Below are 26930 nucleotides of genomic sequence, written 5' to 3'. Positions count from 1 at the left end.
ACTCTCACCCTCACTCTCAAGGAACCCTAAGCCTAAATCTAAATCTAATGCTAACCCTTACTTAAACCAAAATCCTAGCTGTAATCTACACTGAAAGAACTAATCCTACACATAACCCAAACCCTAACATGACACCTACACCCTAATCTGCAACCTCACCTTCACCCACACTTTACTTAAGCCATAAACTTAAATCACGCCCTAACCCTAACATTGAACAGCAGCCCTAACTCTAGCCATTACCCTATTCTTACCCTCTACTGAAACCTTAAAATAACCCTAATCCTAACCCCAGCCATTCACCCTAAACCCTCATGCTCACCCTCAACCACACTGAACCATAAGCCTAAAACTAAACCCAGTGCTAACCCTAAGATTAAACACCAAATCTTACTCTAACTGACCCCATCCTAACCCTACACTGAACCATAACCCTAACCCTAACCCTAACCCTATCCATTCCCCATAAACACTCACCCAAAGCCTCATGTTCACACACTGTAACCATAAACTTAAATCCCTCCCTCACCCTATCATTGTACATGAAATATGAATCTAACTGTAACCCTATCCTCACCCTACACTGAACCTTAAACTCAACCCCAATCCTAAATCTGGACATTCACCCTAACCCCACAACCACACCCTCACATTTGCCCACACCTAGCCATAAGCCTACAACTAAACCTAATGCTAACCCTCACATTAAACCCAAAATCTTACTCTGACTGTAACCCTATCCTCACGCTACACAAAACCCTCACCCTAACCCTGGCCACTCACCCTAACCCTACACCAGTATCCTCACCATCACCCACACCTAATCCTAACCTTTATCCTAAACCTACCCCAACCATAAAACTGAATCCTACATGTAATGTTAACCCCAACATGAACCCTAACCGTAACCCCTAACCCTCACCCTCACCCTCACTGATAGGAAACTGTGACCCTTAAACTTACTCTGATGCTAACCCTTAGCTTGATCCCAAATCCTAACTCTACCCCATATCATAACTTCATCCTAAACCTAGCCCTACACTACACTCTCACCCTAACTTTTCCTGTGTCCCTACTTCCTCACCCTAACCCCTACCATCATCCACACCTCACCATAACCCTAATCCTAAATCTCACACTAAAATTTACATTAAACCAGAATCCTAACTCTAATCTTAATCCTTTTCTTACTCTGCACTGAACCCTATACCTAACCCTAACCCTAACCTTAGCCACAGTGTCACTGCTATTGAACTCTGTATTGCCAGTGTTTGATATTTTCTACTGATTTAGTTTTTATTTTATTGTATACTTTATCTTGTTATAGTTTCTTCACTTGGCTTCTAGAAAACCATAGTTCATTGTATTTCCTCCTGCTTCACTGGAGGCACTTATTTTTTCAATTGTTTTAATGATTCTTTCTCTTCCCCCATAACTCTTAACATTGGAGTCATCCAGGCCTCAGGCACTGACCCTTTTCTCAACACTCTCTCCTTTGCTGATTTCATTCAGTTTTCTGTTACTATATACCATTTCTGTGCCAACTATTTCCACATTTATATCTTTAGTCCAGATCATTTTCTATAGCTCAGTATCATATGTTCAGTTGCCTACTTGATAAAGCTGATAGGCTATGGAACACAACATGTCTGAAACCAAACATTTCTCTTATCTCCCTACCCCAAACCTGTCCCTATCAGAGCCTGCCCCATCTCAGTGATGACAACGGTATCCTACAGGTTACTCAAGACAAAACCATTAACATTATTCTTGACTCCACTTTATCTCTGACATACCACACCCAGTCTGTCATGAAATCACATTTACTCTCCTTTCAGGTATACCTACTATCAGACCTCCTTTCACCATCTCCACTTTGTTCAAGTTACTTCTCACTTGAGCTAGTTCATTAGCTTCCAAACTGCTTCCCAATTTGCCCCACTACTTTGTATTACCAACATAATACTCAGTGTGATTTTGATAATATATATAACAGATGATGTTACTACTCTACTTGAAAATATTCCCAGGGCTCCCCATTTTACTTGCTAAAAATGTTGAAGCTTTGCAAAGCCCTCTTTGCATGAACTTGTCTCTTGTTTCTTCTCTCACCCCATCTGCTATTGCTCCACCTCTTGCTCTCTTTTCTCCAGACATACTGGTCTTTTTCTTTTTCAAATATACAAGGACAATAGACAAACTACCAAGAGCCCTTGCTGTAGTACTTTCCTCTGCTGGGAACTCCCTTCTCTGGGAATCTGTATGATGTATTACTCATCATCCTCAAGTCATTGCTCAAACATTGATACTCATCCTGGTCATGCTAAATAAAATTGCTATCACTCAACATACCTTATTTACTATTCAAAATTGGAAATCAGCATTCCTAGCTAACAAGTTAATTCCAAAAAAGCAGGTATATTTGTCTTTTATGTTCATCGATGAATCCTAAGTACCTAGAACCATGGCTAGCACATACTAAATACTCAGTAAATAGTTATTGACTAGATGTATATTGTTAAATCACTTCAATTTACAGTATGTATAAATAACAAAATTTATATCAGATGCATTTAATGACTATATCATTTGAATATTGTTGGATGTCTATCCAGTGGTACATCATAATAAACATACTTTCATTTAGTCTATGTCTACATTACTTAATCTTGTTTACAGCATTGTCATGGAAATAGAAAAGCTTGTACTTTAAAATACTGAAATTTCCTCTTGATACCACTTATATAGATATTATAGCAAGTCTATGACTAATTAGCACTGTTAGCACTTAAAGAAGTCTCTTGCTTCCATTTATAGAGATTTCATTGATCAGGATTCTAGCCCTCATCATATGTTGGTAACTAACTGTAAAATCTTAGGCAAATTTCTTTAAAGCACACATATTTCACTTTTGAAGTAGAGGAAATACTTCCTCTGCAATTTTTATAGGATGGTTAGAAATACCAAGAGAATGTATAAAAGAAAAAAACTATAAACAAATGTATATGTTCTATGGTATAAGTTACTACAATTACAAGTTACATACACATTTCAGTTTTTGATATTGCATTCTGATTTGTTGATAGGCTTCTCTAAATTCAAATGCATTCTTTTGTATGAAACAATAACTGTGAAGACTTTAATGATTTAGAAATATTTAAGGACATTTTCAAATACAGTATATATATTTTAAATCCCAGTGTAACTTTCCTAATAATTGTATAATTTCAAAATTCCATACTGAATAGAGAATTACCCAAAACTACAGAGAAATGAATCTATATTTCAAATTCATTCCAAATGTGTTTATAACACAAAATGAATTATTTAACTGATACTGTATAATGTATAAAAGAGCACATACTTTTCACAGATCACAAATTTAAGTGCAAACCTTTGTTCCTAGTAGATTATCAAATGTTTAGAACAAATTAAAATGTCAAGGTTTGTAATATATTGTTATACAAATGATAGCTATATAGTGTTAGTAACTTATAGTTGTATATTTTATAATATATATTTACATTTAAGTCTATATTTATAATCATAAATAGTCCACACTCTATTCAAAATTCAGGATTAATTTTGGTACAATTACCTCTAACATTTATTGTGGTTATTACAATTACAAAACCATTTAATATATGTTATCTTCTTATATTCTCACAACTGTTGATAAAGAATGTATATTAATCCTCTTTTATGGAAGAATATTTTAGTGACATCTCACAATGTACAAGTTTACTGACTCTATCCTACATCTATATTATTTTTTTATTCTATATTATTTTATTATATTCTTTATTATTTTCATCCTTTCTTATATAAGATTTATATATGTTTGTATATGTATATCTCAAACCTATATAGTTTAGAAAGTTTATATATTCATACCAAACAAACCAAGATACTTGATAATAACCATGAATAAGATTCTTAACATGATGAAATCATCAAAAGTGTTTTATCTCTACTTTTAAAGATTAGAATGAATAATACAATAGTGGAAAATATCAAGAAAAACAGGAAAAATGATTGAAAGAAATGATAAACTATGACATTTTAAAAAGTAAATGATAACATTATATGGTGGACAGAGCACATACTTTTCACAGATCGATTTGACTTACAGTGATGGCTGTGACCATGAGCAAGTCACATTACTGCCTTGTGCAAATTGGGGAAAACAGTACTTACCTTACATGCCCTTATGTTTCTTAAGGAATATATGAAAACTCTACTTAAATAAATATGTCAAGTAAATCGCATGTAACAGTGTAGTAACAAAACTATGATTGTAACAATCTTTATTAATAGTCTTTTAAAATATATATATGTAGATATATATGCTACATATTACATATCCATATATAAATCATACATATTACATATTATATAAATGATATCTAATGCAATGTAATGTATATGTGTATACCCACTCATATATATAGAAGCAAACACACACATGCATTTGTAATTTCCATGCTTCCATGCTGTTTGAATAATAATGACACTGACTTTAAATTCTGAACTGTATCTCAATTGTCAGAAATAGCACTTAGTGAATTTTTAGCCCAAGTACGGTTATTTCTTTGAAAATCAGCATTTGACGTAGACTTTTTCAACCAATACATATTTACCATAATTCCAAAAAGGTTTCAAATAACAGATAATATTATACCTTTTATTAAAAAAAACACGCACACACATCCACATTCATACTTTCATTTCACTTCCAGGAAAATCCTGTGAGCAACATACTACAAATATCATTGTTACATGCCATCAAATAAATATAAGGTATGGGACATTATGAAACAGTTTTAAAATAAACATTGTGTTTTATTTATGAACTTAGATTAAAAAGAAAATTAAAAAGCAAGTGAGAAATAAATGAAGTTTAATAACATAACAGGAAATTTCTCTTCTCATAATGTGGTAGATCAAGCTGTAGTTAATTATCATTTCTTCTTGGTCAGATAGGAGTAAAAATCATTACTAGGGATTTTATGCCAAAGGTCTTAATACAAGACATTCACCTTGTATTCACTTCAGTCTTTTCTACTGCTCTCTCATTGGCTGTGCTGAGAAAAATAATACAGAAGCATGGTAAGATTTATAGTCATTAAAAATGCCTTATGGTGTCCAATGCAACGAATCCAATAAAGTACCAATAAAGAACTTATCCAATAAAGAAGGTGGGGGTAAGATATTTAAAAAGATTTTTCCTCCTCTGAAACAAGCATGCATTTTAAAAAAGTTAAAGCATTCAGTTATATCATTCAAGATCAATTTAAAAGGTGAACTGGATAAGTAGGCTTTTATCCTGAAAGGAAGATTCTAGATACCATAATGATTTAAACAGAAAATGTCACGTAAATAAATTTTGGTGCATGTGCCAAATGATGTTAAAATATGAAAGTCAGATATACAATTCATTCCATAGCTTTAGAATGAAATGTTACTAATTTATTCTATAGCTTTATATTGATGTTAGCAATTGATCTGAACAAATAAAAATTGACATACATGATATAAAGACAAATGTGGTTTAGGGCAAGGATCAACACCCTAGACAAATCTAGTAGGATTTTAAGAGACTATACCATGCATGATTTTTTCCATTGTTGAGAAATTGTTAATATACATTACTATATAAGTTCAAGGTGTACAGCATCATGGTTTGATTTACATATATTGTGAAATGATCAAAATAGTAGTTTTAGATAACATCCATAATCTCATATAGATACAATAAAAAGAAAAAATTTCTCTTAGTGATGACAACCCTCAGGATCTATTCTCTTAACAACTACTAATTCTTTTTAAGGAAGATTCCAGAAATTATCAAAAGAAAGATCCACCCAAGTGGTGACATTATTATGTTGCTATTTTATCTTCAACATGTGTCTAAATTTTGCTGTGACAGTATTACATTTCTTATATGCATTGTTTATGCCACTTCTGCCTCCAGAAAGGAATTGAGGCTGATTACCATTATAGATGTATTATACATTAAAAGGAGAGGCAAGAGGCAAGGAGTTTGAGATTTGAGTTTTATAAAATTTAAGAAAGGTAGACATAAAACAGGATCTCTTTTTCCTCCTTGCCTAAAATTGTTATGTGATGAAGGCCATTCCTGGTAGTCCAAGAGTTGAGAGGCAGCAGGTGTGTACACAGCAGCACATAGGCAAGGTATGTTTAATGAAAAATTTCAATGAAATTCTTATGTATGAAATACAAGGAAAATATATTTCATAGTGTGTATTGAAAAATCCCTATATAATAGAAATTGGTGGGCTATACTAGCTCCAAGAAAGATACCCATTTCATATTATTAAATAAATCAAAATATAATAGCATTAATAAAATATGTATTAGTTGTGGCTAACAAAATGGATGCAGATGAATTTAGGTTACACTAACTTTGGCTAAGATAGATTTTTGTAAATTTTGTAAATTTCAATACTGGGAATTTCACATTTTATTGAATTAGAAAAGTTTATTACACTTAAAACTACTGAAAACAAATCTTCAGTGATTAACAAGTTAATAGATAGACATGCTCTGCACATAAGTGAGAATTGAGCCTTTGTACTTCGAAATGCAATTCAATCCAATTGCACAACTCACATGAACTATGAAGGAAAAAAGTATACATCATCTAAGTAATTTTCACAACTATCAAAAATCTAAACAATTTCCTAAGTGTATTTATTTTTGTTTTAATGTGTTTGAAACACTTTTTCTTTATGGCACATAAAGAAATCTCTATTTCTTTTTCCTTTTGCACGGGCACATTCTGTTACACTTCATATTTCATCCCTGTTCATTTGATCTTATTTAAAAACATCAATTTCACATTCTTTCAGAAATCTAAATTATACTGCTTTAGTAAAGACTATAACAATAATTTATGTTAAATCAAGATAGGAAATACAGGGAGCAAGTTTGATATAGAAGATTAGAGCCTAGTTTAGACATGCATAACTTATATACTTTTGGAGTAGACATATTGCTAATGTCAGCAAACATTTTTTCCTAGTGGTTTTCCAGATGGCTGTATTACATATTCTTTAATCACCTGGCCACTGATTACTCCAAAGTTGAGTAAGTGACTTTGAACAAACTAATGATTATTTTTCCTGAAATTTCTGGACTTTTTCCTATAAGTGATCACAAACGTTTATTTCTAATGCCTGAATGTTTGAAGCTCAAAGGCTTTTGAAGTCACGTTTACTACCATTTCATCTAGAAAGAAAAAAGCTGGTTTTTTGAATAAAAGAAAAGGGAGAATCAGTTACAGCTGGAGACTGGTGAAACAGAAGGTCTCTGAACAATTTTTACTTGTTCCTGAGGCCTAGCAACATGTCTTTTTTTATTTCATGAAGAATTTCCAATGTCTTTACAATGATTCCTGCTCATGCCTACCTGGTTTGTATTATGATTTGGCAAGCATCGCCAAAAAAGAACACAAATATAATGTGACTCATCATGTTTATGTGGGTTAGGCAGTTTAAATTTACAAGAACCACATTTAATCGGGTTATGTCAGTTAGCGGGGAATTATTTCAAGGAGAGACTAGATAATAAGGAAGATAAGAAACGTTCTCAGCAATGCAGAGCCAGGCATAGAGAAGTGGTGTCTTCTTCATCTACATTCAGGCTGGGATTCAGAGAACAGCTTTGGTGATCTGCCTATAGTATAAGTTCAGACCCACTGCTTCTGCTTCTCTAGAAGTTTCTTCCTATTTCTCAAGCAACTCTCCATAAAACTGAAATAAAAACCAGCAATGTATTCATAGAACTCTAGTGGCTCATGGCTACAATGCAAAAGTGGGATGAAACATTAACACTGTGTTCTAGCAGAAAGAAACCACTGAGAAAGGTCTGTGGATAGCTGGGCATTTTGAGTCCTACCAGAAATGAATGTGGAAGGTAAAGAAGAGGCACTGTAGCTAGTAGATTCTTAGAAGACCTGTCTAATACTCTTCTTTTGGCCCTTCTTTAACTGCCCCTTAAATGCTAATGAACTCTTAGCTTCTATCCTTGGTCTGCTCAGTTTATTCATTTAATCAGGATGATCACAAGCAATTACATAGCTTATATTACCATCTCTGGCAATTCTGGCAATTCTGCCATATGTATTGTCAGATCAGACTTTGACAGAGCTGTCAAACTGTGTATAAAATATCTTATTGAACATCTATGCCTGGATATTTCAGTATCTCAAATTCAGCATGTTTAATCTTGAATAAATTATTTTTCAAACCAAACTCTTCCTCCTCTTGTATCCTCATTATTCATATAATCACCACAGCTTGAAACCTGAGGAACATCACAGAAGTGTTGTGTTTTCTTTCATTTGGAGTTAATCACTTGGTCCTATCAATTAAAATTTCTGGCTTTCTGCTCTTATCCCACCATGGCTACTGTCATAAATGGGCCTGAGATCATCTCCCATTTTCATTTCTAGTCGATGATTATAGTTCTTAAGAGCACAGGTTCTGGGGCTACACAACTGGATTCTGTGTCCAACTATGCTACTTACCTGCTTTATAACTTTCATGTCTTGATATCTTAGTTTCCTAGACTATAATAGAAAAAAATAATCACAGTAGCTATCTCACAGGTTTACTCTGAGAAGTAGATGTGAATACAGGTCTGGTGCTTAGGTCATTGCTTGACAGTTGAGTAAGGGCTTCATTAATTTTGATTTTTATTTTGCATTCTTCTTCCTGATTCTATCTCCAGTCCTTTCAGTTCTCCCACATTGTTGCTGTAATTATCAATCCAAGCCTAAAATTTGACTTTCTCAAAATTCTGTAATTGATTTTCAGTACATACATAAAGATATCACGATCCCACTGTATGGTATACAATGCCCTTCATGGTTTGCTTCAAGCATCGTCCTGACTGTTCAGTATAATGATATAACAGGGCTTTCCTGTACATATTTTATTATGGCTTATCTGGTGCTTTTCCTTGTATATGTTCCACTGCTTTCATCTCTCTGTTGAATTTCCTCTTAATCTCTCTAATAAAACATATTAGTTTATTCACTATTCTTTCAACTATACTCCCATTCATTTCTTCCTTGGATTTTGTGATGTCTTTTTCCTGAAGGTTTGTCTGAAAAGACTCCTATTTCTAGACTTTTTGGATTGATTGATTTTTGAGTTAACCCTTGAGTTGTGGTTCTGTATTAAGACAGGTATCTGTAAACTGGACAGGTTTTTTTTTTGTTTCATTTTTATATAATCAGTGGGAAACTATTGAGGTATTTCATGCATTAATGAATCACATTGAAATGATATTTTAGGAAAATGTATCCATTGGGGGAAAGTCAAATAGACTAGAGCAGTTTCCCAAATTGTCTCAGTTCAAGGTCCCTTCATATCTTGGTAATTTTTAAGGTCTTCCTGGGCCAAAAAATACCTAATGGTTCTGTTTCTTAAGTAGTTATGTCCAAGCCACAGAATAGTAGTAGTTCACATGGCATCCAACTAATGCAGCCATGTTTCCCTTGAAAAGTTAAAATACCTTTTGGGGTGTCTCAGTGAGTTCAGTGCTGTGCCCCAATGTACCTTGGCTCATATATCTCAACCACAAGTATGTAAACAGAAAGACTGGAGACAGGAAGACCAGTTGAAACTGGATTGACAAAGGAGGACCTATGGCTCAATTTGACCCAGTGCCTGTTTTGTAAATAAAGCTTTATTGAAATATGTAACATGTATTCATTTATACATGATTTTTCATGCTAAAACAGCAGAGTTGAGTATTAGAGAAGAGACCACATGGCTCACAAAGCTGAAAATGTATGCTATCTGGCCTTTTAAAGAAAAAGCTTGCCAGTCTCTGATTTAGAAGGTTAGTCCAGTATCAAATTGTGACATGATGAGAAGGTGAACAAAAGTGGCAGCCCTAGAAATTAAATTTTATTGTATTTAATTCACAAATATTTGAATATCTATAATATGTCAGATGCTCTGGGGAAGCTATGAGAGATTTGTCATTAAGTTTAAGTCCCACAGATTAAAATTTGAAATCATGACAATTTCAGGTGTTTAATGCTTTTTTCTTAAGCTTTCTTATTAAAGTGTCTCAGGAAATTACATTTCTACCAATGGTCAATTTCTTAATCGTAACTATTCTTTTTATAGTTGATAAGTAATTAAGATAATTTTGAAATCAGTTCCTTTACAATACTAAGAGGCACAGCAAAGCTGATATGGTGACATCTTCAGGAAACCTACATTCCACCCCCTGTTCACTAGCAAGATTACCGATATAACTTTAAGTAAATGATAGAGAAAGCTCAAAATATATTCTGATAGACTTGCTCCCTGAACAGCCTGTGATGATATATTGATATTAATTTTGAAGAAATTCTCTCTTTTCCTTTAGGAACCATGTTTACTTAACATTTCCAGGCCTAACTGAAATCAACCTTTTTCATTTCTAAAGATAATTTTAGAACTTGCAGGTAACAGCATCAGCCCATAAAGCTGTCATTAGTCCTTACCCTCAAAGTCCGTATCATTTATCACTCACGGCGCATTCACTCTCACTTCTGGGTTTCAAGAAGTACTCTTCAAATAATGCAACGAAATTCACAGATATAATCTTGCGGGTTTCTCTGCAATGTTTTTTTAGGGCTGGGATGATATCTGAACTGGATATAAATTATTTGACATGAAGATAACATTCAACTTTGAAACCTACTGTATGTTCACTGATAAAAGTCTGTATCTGGTCATAGGCGTATTTGTGTGCATGTAAGAGAAAAAGATAGAGACAGAGATAGAAACAAAGAGAGATTTATTAGAGGCAGATAGAATATAGCATTTTGCTCTGAAAGTAAATAGAATAACAAAATATGTACTTTTTCCTGCTTAGAAAATTAAAATTACATCTCAAAAATTAAATAATTGACATTAAGAAATCAATGCTGTTTCCATAACAATATTCGGCAGGATATCCTTTAATAGTTTATGTAGAGTTGTTTATCGCTTGAAGAAGAATTTTCTTTTCCTTGTTTGTCTTAGGAATATTTTTGGAAAATCTTAAAACTTAAAATTTTTCATAGACAAAACAGTATTTCTATTTCTAAGGATTATTAATGAGTATTGTAATATTCATAGTATGATTGTAGATGCAGTCCAGTGATGGAATTCCTTGTTGGAAATTACAATACCTCTAGGGAAAATGATGAACGAAAGACTTCTAGGTTCTGGTTTCTTGGCAGGTCCATTAGCTCAGACTATGCAGGCCACCTCCTTCTCCCCTGCTTGCTCTTCCCTAGTCTCCCATCGTCACAGGGCATCTTCATCTTTTCTTCCTAAACAGTCCTGCATCCTGTCTTCCAGTTACCAACACCGATTCTCATGTTACCTATCTTGCTATTTTCTTATCTCCTGTATCTCTCTAAACAGATATCTTAGGAAAACTGTGTTTTAGAATACTATCTTCAAGCTGCAATTGCTTTTTCACCCATGCCAGCAACTTTGTCATCTGTGGTGTTTTCTCAGCATCCTTGCAACCCTCTCAGCTCTCAGCTAGACCACAGAAGCTGGGATCTCAGCTACCATAGTCTTTCAACTCTCCACCAAAGTCACCACTACTAACTTACACAGCACAGAAGACAGCTGATCTGCTCTTTGCCCACAGCCCATAGGTTTCAGACATTATGCATCTGAGCATTTTTTTTTAACCCAGAGAATATTTTTGGGAAGATATTATAGTCCCTGCATCTCAAGAAATCAGTATGGTGTTTTACAACTCTTCATATGGTAGGTCATTTTTGAAATAAAATCTGAGGACATACTCTGGTGAATTATTTACTCAAAATTGTAAAGTGCCTTTACAATTAATTTGCCACTACTGTAGACTACATTACTCAATTGTTTTATAAAACAGAATAGCAGATACTGAAAACCAGTTTAATCAAATAACAGAGTATCTTTTCAATATCATCTTAAAAATTAAAGCTTTAAGATTCAAATTAGTGAATAATCTTGGGTATATATTTTACATTTGGAAATATATATAAATATATTCTTAGTTAGATTTCATGACTATAAATTAGAAAATTCTAGTCATTTAATCATGGTTTCCATAATATATGCCAAAATGGAAGCATCAGTGAACAGTAAAATCTGTTTAATTTACAAAATTATCTTTCATCTTTGATTACATTAAATCTTGTGTTTCTTTAAACAGGGCATATAATCACTGTCTCTTTAGTGTGGATCCAAGTGAGACATTAATAAATTAAATATATATTAAAAGTATTTTTCTTAAAGAGGAAAAAATTATGACTTTAATCATATGAAATATATTAGAATTCTAGTTTCCAATTAAGTCCTAAGACAGATATGAGAAAGTGACTTTTTACCAGTAACTATACTTGTAGCAACAGATTCATTTGCAAAACTTTCCACCTACAACTTTGAAATCAGATTTGAATAATAGGTCTTTTGATTCCATATTTAGATAGAAAATGTACATAGTTTCACTCAACTTGTATTGACAAAAATTACACTCAATGTCTGCTTTCCGGATAAATATTTTGAGGTTTTCTGTTCTTTAAATTCTCTGCTGTCATCCTGATTTTAGTCCTAATCCCTTTCCTGCTATGTTCACATGTTTAACACACACACACACACACACACACACACACACACACACACACACACACACAGCATTTGCTATTTCAAACTTTATAATTTCATGTTCACCTGGTACTTTTCCAAGTAATGGAGATGAGAGGGAGAAGTTGTCTTTATAACCAGGGAAATGGCCCTGATTTTAATACCAAAGAAATATTTACAATGTAAACAGTAGACATCTCTGTACCTTGAAGTACAGCCAAGATACTAATTCATTGCCAAGTAACTTATTTTCTAGATAGTAAAGAAAAATGATTTGCAGGCTTTATCTTTCTAATGAATTAGGGAAGGTTTTGAGTTCTGGTTTATTTGATGGAAACTACAAGAATGATCCAAACCAAGAAATTTTATCATTGTTGTTATCAGGAAGTATAAATCTATATGTCATTTCCCAAGGAGTAATTAGCTTCTGAGTGCCTGTTCTCTGCTTCAGGCTGGAAGGCAGAGTAGGCCCTGAACAACCAAACAACAATAATAACATCAAGAGATATGGGAAGTGGTGTTTACTGAGACCCCAAACTTTGTTAGTCACCATGTGTTGGTTTCTCAAAGATGAATTTATTTCTGTAGAAACAAAAGTCTTTTTATCTGAAAATAACTTGTCTTGCTTTTCCTTAGTGGAAAAGCTAATTCATTGATACTGCAATAAAGATCAGTATATTTATCAGTATATATATAATATTTTTTGTACAATTTATTTTTAAGTATAAGCCATCTATCATCATGAGATCAATTTCTTATATATTACATATGTCATACTGTTATCCTCTTTAAGGACTTTTGATAACTTTCATTTTCTTACAAGATAATATTCAAGGTCTGGACAAAACATTTAAGACTCTAAAGTATGGCTCAGGGCTTAAAACCTTACTTCAGATATTTTCTCTTCAAACATCACCAAAAAAATCTCACTATTTTCTTCCTTCCATCCTTCCCGCTTTTTTTTTCTTTTTCTTGTGCTCCCACTTGTCTTACTTCTGATTACTTGTTTAAACCTTACCTTCCTTTCGGTGTTCCACCTTCTTTTGAACTCATCAAAAATCCCAGTTGGTCTTCGGGACCCAGCTTGTCTCCTCTTCTCTATAAAGCCCTCCTAGACTTGAAATTCTCTATCTTCTGAATTCATCATACATACACTCAGTCATACTTTCTCATCATTAATGATAAATGAATGTGTTCAAAACCAACATTTTAAAGTATGACTTTATTCAATAGGTCATAATCTGAATACTACTTATTCTTAAAACAATATTTATGCAGCAACAGTTTGGTGAGCTGTTCTCTGGGTGGGACACTGCTCTAAATGTTGGGCATAAGAGAATGACTACAGCAGACAAAAACCTTGATTTTATGAAGATTATATTCTAGTAAGGAGAACAGTCCCAAACACATTAAATTAGTAAATTCCACAACATATTAGAACTTGTCAGGAAGGGAGGATGTGATGGCTGATTTTATGTATTAACCTGGGCCATGGTACTCAGATATTTTTTTCCAATATTATTGTGGGTGCGTCTGTAAGGATGTTTCTGGATTAGATTAACATTTGAATCAGTAAACTAAGTAAAGCACATTGCATTCCTTAATGTGGGTGGGCCTTATCCAATTAATTAAAGGCTTGAATGGAACAAAAAGGGCAAATAAGAGAATTCTTCCTGCCTGACTGAGTTGGAACACTAGTTTTTTTCTGCCTTTGGATTTGAGCTGAAAAGTCATTTGTTCCTGGGTCTCTAGCTTGCCAACTTCAGACAAGAATTTACACCATTGAATCTCTTGGTTCTTAGGCCTTTGGATTAGATTAAAACTATACCATTGGTTCTTTTTGGTCTCCAGCCTGCTGCCTGCAGAGCTTGGGACTCAGCCTCCATGGTAAGTCAATTCTTGGTTCTGTTTCTCTTTCTCTGGTGAACACTGACTGATACAGAGGTAAGCTAGGAAATTAGAGAGCAGAATGTTGAAGGTAGACTGGGTTGGTTCAGGGAAGGCTTTTAATGCCATATTAAGTGGATTTAATTTAGTTTGCTAGGTAATATAAACACATCAGAAGCTTCTAAGAAGGGGTGTTACCTTAAAAAAAAAGACAATGTTCTAGAAAAATCCCTCAGGAAAGAGTGGTCTGAAGCAGGGTGATGATGAAAACAGACCCAGAGCAGACTCAGTAAAAACTGCAATGAAGTCAATAGGACCTGACAATCAGTGAGGTAGAGAAGATAAAAAAAATAATTCCAGTCATTACTGGAAGAGGAGATGGCAGGGCTATTCGCTGAGCTCAGACACTAAGAAAATCTCAGAACAGAGAGAATGCAAGAGCATATATTAGCATATAGGTTCCAGGGTAGGAGTCCACAAACAAACCCAGACCACTGATTTTTTTTAGTTTGTCTGACTGGTTTAAAATTTTTAGAATTATTGTCAATTCAAAAATTGTGAGTTCTGAAGATTTTTCTTTTTGAGACATTTTAACATAAAAAGGAAGAAGTGCCCTCCTGCAGTATAGTTGAGTTGAGTAGCAGCCACCTTTGTTAGACAACATGTACACAGCAGTTTGTCATAGGCCCCTTTCCTAGACTCTCCATTGGACTGAGACAGAATCAGGAACCACCTTATAACTTTCCTTTACCTTATAAATATCTCAAGCAAGGTTGTGGATTGAGCATCTACCTTAGATTGTAAGCAATCCAATGTAAGGGACCTCCAGGATGTTTGCAGCCACCATAAATTGCATTTATTATCTGGTTGAAGTGAAGCTTTAGTGTCTATAAAATAGAAAGATTAGTTAGAGCCAGGCCTTGCTGATTTTTAATCCCAGGTTGTTTAGCAAGGATTTTATCTTTTTGAGCCTCAGTTCCTACATGGGTGAAATGAAAATAATAATAGTGTCACCACAGAGTGTGGTTATGAGTTTAGGAGCTTTTATGTAAGAGGCGTTCAACACATTGCTTCAGACAGTGACCAGGAGAGTCTGCCATGCTGCATGAGAAAGTCACATTCAACAAGCAAACACCTTGTAAAAAAAATGAAAAGAAAAATCATAGGTTTCTAAATTACATGTCTTGCAACCTTATTTCTTGGGCAAGTTTTTTACTATCCATAAGAAGCAAAAATAATCCTGTTTCTTAAGGGTGCAATCAAATAGTCTACCTATGCTTAACCTCTTTCTATATCATCAAAACCTTCAGTATAGAATGAAGTGTGACAATTTTGAAAAATATACCATACAATAGTTCAGAAAATTTTGTCACAAAAGAAGTTTACTTGCTTTGAATTAGTTTATATATATGTAATACTAATATTAATTAAATATAAACATAGAATAACAATATTTCAATATTAATATTAATATTGATTAAATGTTAATATAAATATAAAATTAAAAATATTTTTATATATAAGTACACACCACACACACACACACACACACACACACACACACACACACACACACACATATTTATGGTGAATGCCAGGAGCTTTTGACTTTTTCTTTGAAGAGTACTCTTTGTTTGCATACTATGATGCAGTTTAAAAATTCATATTGTGTTTTTAGCAAGTAAATAACAGATGTTGAATTCAAAATCAGTGCATTGTAGGCAGTAAACAGTATTCATTTATACATAAAATACACTATATCATTTTACATACAATTAGAACATTTGGAAAAAGTGCCCACATCACCAGGAATAAAAGTTACTACAATATAATATGTATTAAAATATTTTAATTAAAACATCTAATTTAAATATTTTAATATTTGCACAAAATAATTGTCTAATGACGAAATTGCAGTGGGGACTAAAAGGATTTAGAACTCTCATAAACTTGAAATAATTTTTCTCTAATGTACTTTAATTCAGCATTCTTGATGCTTTTGTTCTTTTGTAAACAGAAGTGAAAATATAGTTTCTCTAATTTGTACCTTTCTCTGCATTACCAGGTAAAATTTAGATTTTCTGTATTTGGAATTGAAAATCTACTGTTTGCAAATGATCTTAATTTGGGACTTGACTATAGTCAAGTCTTTAGAGACTCTTTCAAAGAGGGTGAAGACACTGAATTAGAAGATGATTTCATCTGGTCAGGCAGAGCTGAATTAGACCCATTATATTCTGTTGGAATTGAACAGCCACCCTGGGAAAGCTTGTCTAAGTGAAAATGAGAACAGTCAGACTTAAGGCGAGGGGTATGAGAACATCGGAAAGAGCAATGTGGTGAAAGTATTTCTATGTGTCCTATTAGTCACACTTAGGAGCTGCCTTTAAAAGGCTAGACAGACAATAAAAATGTCTACAAAAATAGATTCTAGATGATCATGGGACTCTAAACTAACAGTAAACCGCCTATCTACTATCAAATAACTTTAAGATGGGTTAATTTTATTGTGTAAGTCACATTTAAATATTCTCTTAACATGTGGCCAGATTATTCCTCAGAGCCTTCTGGTTTTACCCTGTTGTAGAAAAGAAACATTAGAAACAAATAACAACAAAAACTTAAGTTCCTATTTTAAATACTCTAGGGGACCTTTTCTCTTAAAGAGACTCGTTTTACCAGTCTTGGAAACAAATAATCGCTCTCTTCTTGTAACATTTGCAAGACCAGAACTTTATGTGTATATTTTACTATTTATTTTCTTCTTTTTGGGACAGAACTTACTTATTTCTAGATTGTATAGCTATTCACCTCAGTAGGCACACATGCACGGAATGCATGTATCTATTAATCTGTCCGTGTACATATATTTGGGAGCCAATTTTTAGAAAAGCTTATGTCAAAAGGTAACTAAGGCACATTAAAATTTTCATGAGTTTATTTGAGCATATATCCATTTGAATTAGGCAGCACCAAATGAAAGGTGGTTAGGAGGACTCCACTGACAGGACTGGAGGGTGTAGGAGGTGTGGGGAGGGTTTATATAGAAGATGAGGCAAGAAAGCAAGGAAATTATTTGGCCATAGTTTGAGCAGTTGCCTTATTTGGGAAAGTTGGTTTTTTGTGATTGGTTGTTCCTTGTTTGATTTTCTCAGAATCAAGTGCATTGACTGGCTTAAGTTTTGGTTTGCATACATAGGCTATCAAAGCATTAGAACCACCTCATTCTAATGATTTTTGTTTAAATACTTCAGCAGTTAAAAGAATGGAAGCAATGTTTCTGTGTCTGTAAACTCTTTCCATATCCTCCCATGTGTGGATTAGGACACACCTGGTTCCCCTGCAGAGTGCAATAGACTCCTTAGCACTGATTTATTTAACTTCCTAATTACTACTAAACACAATCATCCTCAGTATCAATGGAAGAAGTAATTTGAATCTTACAGAAGCATGAAATTGAGCTGCTATGACGTGGAACAAATTGTGGAACTATTGAGCGAACCTCTCGAACTCTTGCTTTGGCATCTCTTGCATACTTGTGTTTGCAAAAATTGTTATTCCATGAAACTGAAACTCCAGGGAAAAGTTAAAGAGATTAATTTGTGAGGTCTGCCTAGAAACATAAAGCCTGTGAAGTGATCAGAGAAATGGTTCACGACGAATAGTTCAAGAAGTCATTTCTACCTAAGAACTTGGGATTTAGAAAGTGTCCAGAAAATACAACTACAAAAGCCAAGGTTATACTTTAGAATTAGATGCTCAGTCTGAAGAATTAAAGAAATCAAAGAAGTATTTTGTTACGACAATCAAAACGCAGAGATATTGTGTATGATATGAACATTTCATGAAAAAAACACTAGTCACTTTATAGCATGACAGCACCTGAAAACCAGGATATGTCATTACAGTACTTTACACATTTATCAGAAAAAAAATAAAAATAGACTCTAATGAGGCTCTGGCAGTTATCTGTGTAGTTAATCACTGGCCAAATATGATTTACCTGGTAATAAAGAGTTGTATCAGACACTCTCAGTAAATTATTAATCTGTTGGATAATTTTGAAAACTAGAAAGGACATATAAAAATACAGTATTATTAGTTCATATGTTGGGACTCATTGATATCTCTGAAAATCATATATTAGAAATATAAATAGCTGAAACAGAAAAATTGATTACTGTGAAAGGTGTTCCTATCTGTATTTAGAGGAGGGAATAAAAGCAATATAAGTACCTTAGGGAATTATTTGTGACATCCATATTTTTACCTTACCATGTCTAGCTATAAAAAATCAATTAGAAACACAGTTGAAAAAAAATGGATACATTGACCAGAAAAATGAATTTGTGTCAAAATCAAATGCTTATTTTTAGAATACTTAAAAAATTGTAGTATTATCAAATTAGTAGATAAACATTTTAAAAGTGAAATTGAACTATGTGACTAATAATGAACAGTAGTCTTTTTATCATCTTTATCATCCCTTATTTCTACTTCTCCAAGACAACTGCACTGACCACTGACTATTCACCTCCAGATTTCTCAATAATACCTTTATATTGACATTCTGTGATTTTTCAGTGTTAGGCTTTATCCATGGCTTCCTACTACACAAAGGTTTTCTCTCTTGTCTTCATACTCCCTAAATAGTTCTTATTTCCATCTTCTCTACATATGGTTATATCACGTTTTTTAGAAAGCTGATACTTAGTGTTTAAGTGATTTTCCATTGCTTACTTCTGTGTAATGTGTTTTACCTTCAGTTAGTATTTGTCCCCCTCATTGGCTTAATTGTTATTAATGAATTTCAAAAATTTCCCATAAAACTCCCCTCGATATAGTCAAATATATGTGGCAAACTATTTTTATTTTTCCATGTATTTTGTTATTTTTCCATGTTATAAATATCTTATTTTTCATATAATAATTTCTTATACAATTTCCAATAGTTTATTTTATTTTGTTCCAATTTGGACAATTTGTCTCTGGATACCCAGATTTTCTTTCTTTCAAATTTTCTTTGCCTAATTTAGTAACAGCCACTCTCTCTGGGTTCCCTAACATATGTGAGGTGTCAGGGAAAGTATCATTTTGTGGGCCCCCTGTCTATATAAACAGTTCCATTTAAAATATGTAACAGAATTCTTGGGCTCCTTTGAATTATAGTAACTTACTGATGAAAATTTTAAAGAATTGGTAGACAAAAGTGTTACTTATCACTTGTGATGCTGTATCATCCATTGTGTTGTGTGTGAATACTGGTTTCCAAAGGCTCTCTGGCAGGTTGTTACTGTGCTTAGTTAATAATGAATACAAAAGCACATCTAACTTGGGGAATGAAGGAAAATAGGAATGATAAATTATTTCCTTGTCACTATTCATGCTGAATGCAAACCAACCCATTTTTCAAACACGTCTCTTGAATTCTCTAGGCTAGAGCTACTTCATCCCTAGATCAGCCTCCTTCAATGTTGACCACATCCCTGTCTTTTGTCACATCGGGTGAGATGCTCATAGGAGACAAGATGAGGAAAATACATCCTTCTTTCAGCATGGTTTAAAATTTACCTGGGAGAATACCTCATCAACACATTGGTTGAGGCAAGAGAAAACGTCAGTTAGAAAGGCCTATTGACATTGTGTAGCAATGGCCTTGTACTCTCAGAGGAAACAGGGTATGTAAACTCATGGAGGAATACTTGACATGTGTCACAGAGCACACAGAGAGGGTGGGGTTAATGTCCTGCATGCTGGCAGCAGAAGGAAAAGGACACCTGATCCCATCTGCAGGTACTTAGACAAGAGGTGGCATCACAGTGAGCACATAGGCAGACCAGACGAGAGCCAAAGTAGGTGCCCATGGACACAATTCTAGTCCAAAGGCCAGCAGTGCTCAGCTGGCAGTCCAGAGCCCTGTGCTTATCCTGTGCTCAGTGTGAGAGCCCTGAAAAGTCAGCACATCTGCAACAAGCCAGTGGCCTAGTTTAACATGGGCCTGTGAAATTTGGATAGAGGTGTATTGTCCCTCTCTATAGAAGAAGGCATACACTTAGCAAGCAAACCTCCCTGAATTGGGTGCAGCCAGTGTGGTCTCATCGAAGTTCCACAGGCCTGGGTCCCAGAGCTCCTCAGAGTGTCTGACTGAACCCACCCTCAGGGAAGAAACAGTTTCTGGAGTCCACGTGGCTCCACGTTCAAGCTCAAGACAGCCCACCCAAGTGGTAGTGTAGCCTCTGATAGGCAAGCCTACTTCTTATCTGTCATTTTCAGGCTTAGTCTCCGTGCTTTTAAATTTAACGTGTCCAAAAAGTGAACTCATCAGTAAGCTTGGCCTCATCAAAAATCCAGTGTTTCCCCTCTCAGCAAATAACATCCATGGAATATGTTGAACAACTTAGAAATCTATGTATCAACCTTGACATGACTGTGTCCATTTCTATTATCAATCCTTCAAATTTCTTACCTATTTTACCTTCCCAAGATCTCTAATTATCTTCACCACCATAAGCTAGCAAAATCAAGCTACCATCATCTCATGTAAAGTATTGCAATCGATCCCTAATTAGTTTACCTGTAACCCACTGAAGTGTTAGATCTCTTCAAAGTTTAGATTTCTTAAAGCCATTTATATCCTTTTCTCACTCTTAAACCTCTCCTGACTAACCAATGATTTAATATAAATATTAAGGTGTTGGGTTTATGTGTGTGTTGAATGCTTTTCTTTTTTCATAAAGCCTGTACATATGCTAATAAAAATTAACTATTAAAAAGATATGAAATTGCAGAAGAAACATTGTGGATGGCTGCATGGAATAATACAGTAAGTTAGTGGATGTGATCAAGGTCAAAAGTGGTGGGTTGGCCTTTAATACAAGTGGAACTTGTAGGCCTCTGATTCATTGCACCTTGTACTGGATTGTGTCAGCCATCTCTTCAATACAATCACTTGTGAGATCATCTAAACACTAATGTATCCCAGTTTACTTATTGGTAAAACTAAGCATCAGGCCCTATCAGTCTGTTCCTTTTAAAATCTCATATTTTTCTCAGTGAGGTTTCTGATTATGAGTAACATTCAGCTATGTTCCAGCAGATTGGGAATATAAATTATTCAATACAAGGGTCAATGGTGTAAATAAAGTCATAGAGAAAAGAATAGACATGAAATTTTCAGAGGAAGGTAAATGAACCAATAGTTAATAAAGGCATTACTGTCTGCCAACTCACAGTTCTAAAGCATGGGTGAATTTGTAATAAATCCTTTACTAGCCTGATGATTATTTGACATAATGGCATGGAGCTAAAAGGAAAAATATCTGGAAAATGATCCCTTCTTTGCAATCATTTTTAGGTAGGCATTGTGAAGATATTGCATTCAAAAGGGAATGGTTGAATTATTTCTTTATTCTCCCCAAAGTGATCAGTATTTGAAACCTTAAATCAAGAATACACCAGATATAACACAGATTGAAATAACTACAAGCTTTATTGGCCAATTCTCTTTTTAGGATATTTCAAAGCCCAGCAGTACTAATGGAGATAACATTTATTTATGCAAGCCAAAACATCACCTGTGCAAACTATAAACATCAGTGCCCATTTCCTTAGGGCCCTTAGTTGACTATTCAGACTTTCTGGACTTTATCTTTCCAGAAAACATGCAGCCATAAGATAAAGGCTGTGCCCAAGAAGTGATATCCAATGGTCTATTATGGATGAATATAGCTTCAAAGAGAGAAATTGTTTCTTATCAAGAAAATACCTCATCTGTCCTCAGTAATACTAGAGAAAAATAGTAAAAAATAAATATAAATTAAACCTCATAGGAGTAATATTTATACAGGAGTAAATTAACACAAAATTATTTCAGTGTTAGCAACTAAAATACTAATAAAGCTGTTAATACTGAAATAAATTTTTATTTCTTTTTTCATCTATAATAAAATATTATCTGTTAGAGATTGGCCTGAGTATTTACTTTAAAATTGTTGTTTAAGATGTCATGTTATCTCTCATGGTACTTTCACTAGAAATTTTTTATGTCATTGAATGACATACAATTATGTACACAGCTTCTATACCAATGTAATTTGAAATACAATCCGTATTTTATGTATTTTATAAACAAAAAAAAGGTCAGGAACATTGTTTATTTTTAGAGTTCTTATGCTTGGAACTTATAGACAGTAGTTGAGAAAGACATGGGTGATGATGACATGGAAGTTAATTTTCATCATGCACTGATTTGTATATGTGTAGAAACTAGTGAGGGAATTTAAATGGGAATTTAAAATGACTTACTGTTAAAGAAAGCTAATGTACTCCAGGAGAAACTGTTCTAAAGAAAATAGTATACTCTTATTTGGAAAACCGTATCAGGGAAACAGCGCAGCCAGCTGCAAAAGCTTTCTTCAGAAGAGCAATACGAAATTTTCTTTTCAAACAACTTGAAAAGAAGGTACGTTTTGAATACTTATACACACACACAAACAAAAAAAACTCAGAAGCTTGAGGAATGCTAAAAAAATACATGTTCTATAAAATTATCGTCAAATATTTGTGTTCAAGAAAAACCAAAAGCAGATATAAGAATTTTTCAAATGTTTATGTCTTCTATATAACTCTTTTTGGTATATAAGTTAATTTGAAAATATTTTTTGGAGATGTTCTCTAAACCTGTAATTTGATTTGGAATATATGAACTTAATATGAATGCTTTTTTAAAGGCAGTGACTCTATTAAATGTATTAGTTATTATCTAACATTCAAATTTGTTTCTTATCAAGAATAGGATGTAAATGTGAGAGCTGTATTTTTAATAACAGCTGAATTGTTTTATCACAGATAAGTCTTTTCTTCCCCTTTTATTTAAAAGAGAGAATGTTTCTAAGTTATTAGTGTAATTATTGTATAAAATTATTTTTCTCCAGATTATGAAATTCATGAATTATAAGAACACACTTAACTTGATATTCACTCTATAATTCGTTGACTGCATCTCAATTTTTAGTATAAAAACTTTTATTGAAGTGTAATTTATACATAATGAAATGCTCAGATCTTAAACGTATCATGTAATCAACTTCACAAATTTTTATGAATGTATATTTTCATGTAACTTACACCCTAACTACATACAGAAGTTTTCATCTACCCAGAAAGTTCTCTTGTGTTTCTGTCCGTTTCTGTCCATCTTCCAACCACTGTGGTTATTTGAATAATGTCAAGGTTAAAATATGACACTGCTCAGTGCTTTTGTTTTGTCTTGGGCTGTCTTATTTCTGTTGAATGCATAATGGAGGGTTACATAGTCAACATATGGATCCAAGCCAGCCTTGTGGACTAACCACTGGAGGTCCATTAAACTGTTGATTGTGTTGATCAGCTTTGCATTGGAGCCCCTACAAAACCTATTGACGACACTCCCTATCTTGTTAATTTGTGAAAAAATGGTTCCTTTATTACATTGTCAATGAACAGTGTCTGCACTTTCTTCTTGTTTGACATGATTTTTTCCATGTCAACTTGTCAACCTTGTTCTGGAAAAACTCCCACTTCCTATAAAAGCCATATATTATGGGTGTCTCTTGCACTTTGTAAATGACAAAAAATTTTGATTTTGAATAACCATAATGAACATTTTAGGAAACCTTAGACATGGCAAAATTTAATAAGTTAACATAGATAAGAAGAACTCAAAACAACAGGAAAAGAGCAGAAAACATTCAAAAGTCAGCTTGGTTTGACTTGTAGGGCAAGGGTTTAATGCTTCATAACCGATTGTAACTTAAAGGTGTTCTCTCTCTCAAAACTGTAAACCCTTGCTGGAAACCCTGAGTGTACTCAGCTTTATCTATGCAACCTACTTTTTATAATCTTTTTCTTCCCTTAGCTCCTTCCCTTGGCTTTGGAAATTGTTATAATTTCTTCAGGGTTTCTTGGGAAAAAAACAAACATATTGCAAAACTGTTAGATCAGAAAGCAGATCCGTAGACGCTGAGTTCTTAACTTGGTTTAGAGAAGAGTTAGAGATTTCAATAAATACTTTTTTCTAAACTATAGGTAGAATGACAGAAATTTTCAAGCAAACTCTGAACTTTGCTAATGTTTATTTCCCTTGGCACACAGACTACAACTACTCCACTTAACTTTTAACTTACCTGATTAGAAAAAAATAGTTAAAAGCAGCAGGAGGGGAAAGGGATGGCGGATTTTAATAATTCTTTAAAACTTAATATTATGTTGAGGAATGAAGAAAAGTAGGAAGTAAACAGCACAGTCCTTTTTAAAAAGTCTTTCTTAGTGGTAGGTAAGAAAATGAAATAAAAGTTGTAACAAAATAAAGATACATTGACAGGGGACTTCAAAATTAGACTTCAGGAAATTTCTAAATGCTATTTGGGTGCAGAGCAAAGAGCTGAAGAAACCTTCATTCAGTTTTATAATAATAGACAGATTAAAATTAGAATTAAGGTATTTGGACAGAAGAAAATAAATTGAGCAGTGAAATAGCCAAAATAGAAGATAGTCAATGGCAGTATGGAGAATAAATATAGCCAATGTTTCTGTAACATCTTTCTATATTGACAGATAGTAACTGCACTGGTTGGGTGAGAATTTAATATGGGTAACTGTTGAATCACTGTGTTTGTATACTTGAAACCAATGTAAGATGGAATGTTAACTATACTTATATATATATATATTTAAATATTTATGCCAAGGTTTCCCAGCTGTCTTTCTGTTATTGTCCTCTAACTTAATTTTATTTTGGTCTGACAACATATTTTGTATGATTTTTTAAAAAATTTGTTAAAGTCCAAAATGTAGTCTATTTGTGAATGTCAGTTAGATAAAATTGTGTTATTTACAAATAACTAATTAAGCTAAATTTAACTAACATTATAAAATAGTTCACTCAACAGCAGCAGATTACTACACATTTTTTTTAAGCTCACATAAAACATTCACCAGACATATTTGGGAGGGGTGGAAAAACCGCAAAGGCTGAAAATTTTAAATATATATATATATATATATATATTTTTGGTGAAACATTTTCTTGGAAAAGACTAGGGTCACTCAGTGACCCATATATCAAAGAAATCTCAAAAGAAATTGAAATATTTGAACTAAATGAAAATGAAAATACAATTTTATAGAATCTGTGGGATGCAGTGAAAGCAATGCTTAGATGGGGAATTCAAAGCATCAAGTGCATATATTAGAAGACAAGAAATAGCTAAAAAGAGAAAAATGCTTATACCTTAGGAATGTAGAGATGAAGAGCAACTTAAACCTAAAAGAGCGAAAGAAAGAAATAGTAAAAAAGCAAAAGTTGGTAACATTGAAAACAGAACAACAGTAGAGAAAATAACAAAATTGAAAGCTATTTCCATGAAAAGATCAATAAGACTAATAAACCTCAAGCCAGGTGAATCAAGATAAAAAGAAGGCACAAATTACTATTATAAGAAATGAAAAAATGAAAGGGAGGACTTAACAATGCAAATTTAAAGGATAATAAGGAATCTTATGAGCAACTCTGCCCCCAAACTTGATAACCTCGGTGAAATAAGTCAATTCCTTGAGCTATATGAACTTCCAAGGCTCACAAGAAGAGGAATAGATGACTTTAATAAGTCTATATCAATGTGAAAAATTGAATCACTAATCAAAACCTTCCAAAAAGTACATCACCAGACCTAAATGGATTCACTAGTGAATTACACCAAACGTTAAAGGAAGAAATGATACAGATTCTCCATAATCAATTACAGAAAAGAAAAGTGAAGGAACACTTCCTCATTCATTATATGAGGCTAGTATTACCTAATATAACTTAGATCAGGCTGATTGATAGTTCTTTTCAGGTTGTGCCTGTGCTTACTGATATCTGCCTGCTTAGCTATCATTACTGACAGAGGGATGTTAATGTCTCCAACGTATTGGTTAACTGGTCCATTTCTCTTAAATTTTTAAATGTTTTCACATGTATTTTGAAATGTTTAGGATATATCAACGTGTAATGCCCTCCTGATACTGTCCCTGACATAATTCTTTGTGCTTAAGTCAGCCTTTTCTCAAATTAATAAAGTTCTTTTAGCTTTTTTCATTCTTACCTTTAGCCAATCTGTGTCTTTATATTTAAAGTGGACTTTTTGTAGAGAGCATATAGTTGGGTCTTGTGTTTTATTTACTCTGACATTAGTTGTCTTTTAATTGGTGTATTTAGAGCATTCACATTTAAATTGTTATTCATATATTTTAATACCTATGTTTATAATTGTTTTATATGCATTGTGTTTATTATTTCTTTCTTTTTTCCTCCTCTTTTTTGCCTCCTTTGCTATGATTTCATTTCCAGTCCTCTCTTACAATAAT

Source organism: Manis pentadactyla, chromosome 6, assembly GCF_030020395.1.
Source record: "Manis pentadactyla isolate mManPen7 chromosome 6, mManPen7.hap1, whole genome shotgun sequence".
Taxonomy (NCBI): Eukaryota; Metazoa; Chordata; class Mammalia; order Pholidota; family Manidae; genus Manis; species Manis pentadactyla.
The sequence above is the reverse complement of the archived record's forward strand: the minus strand, read 5'-3'. Positions refer to the sequence as shown.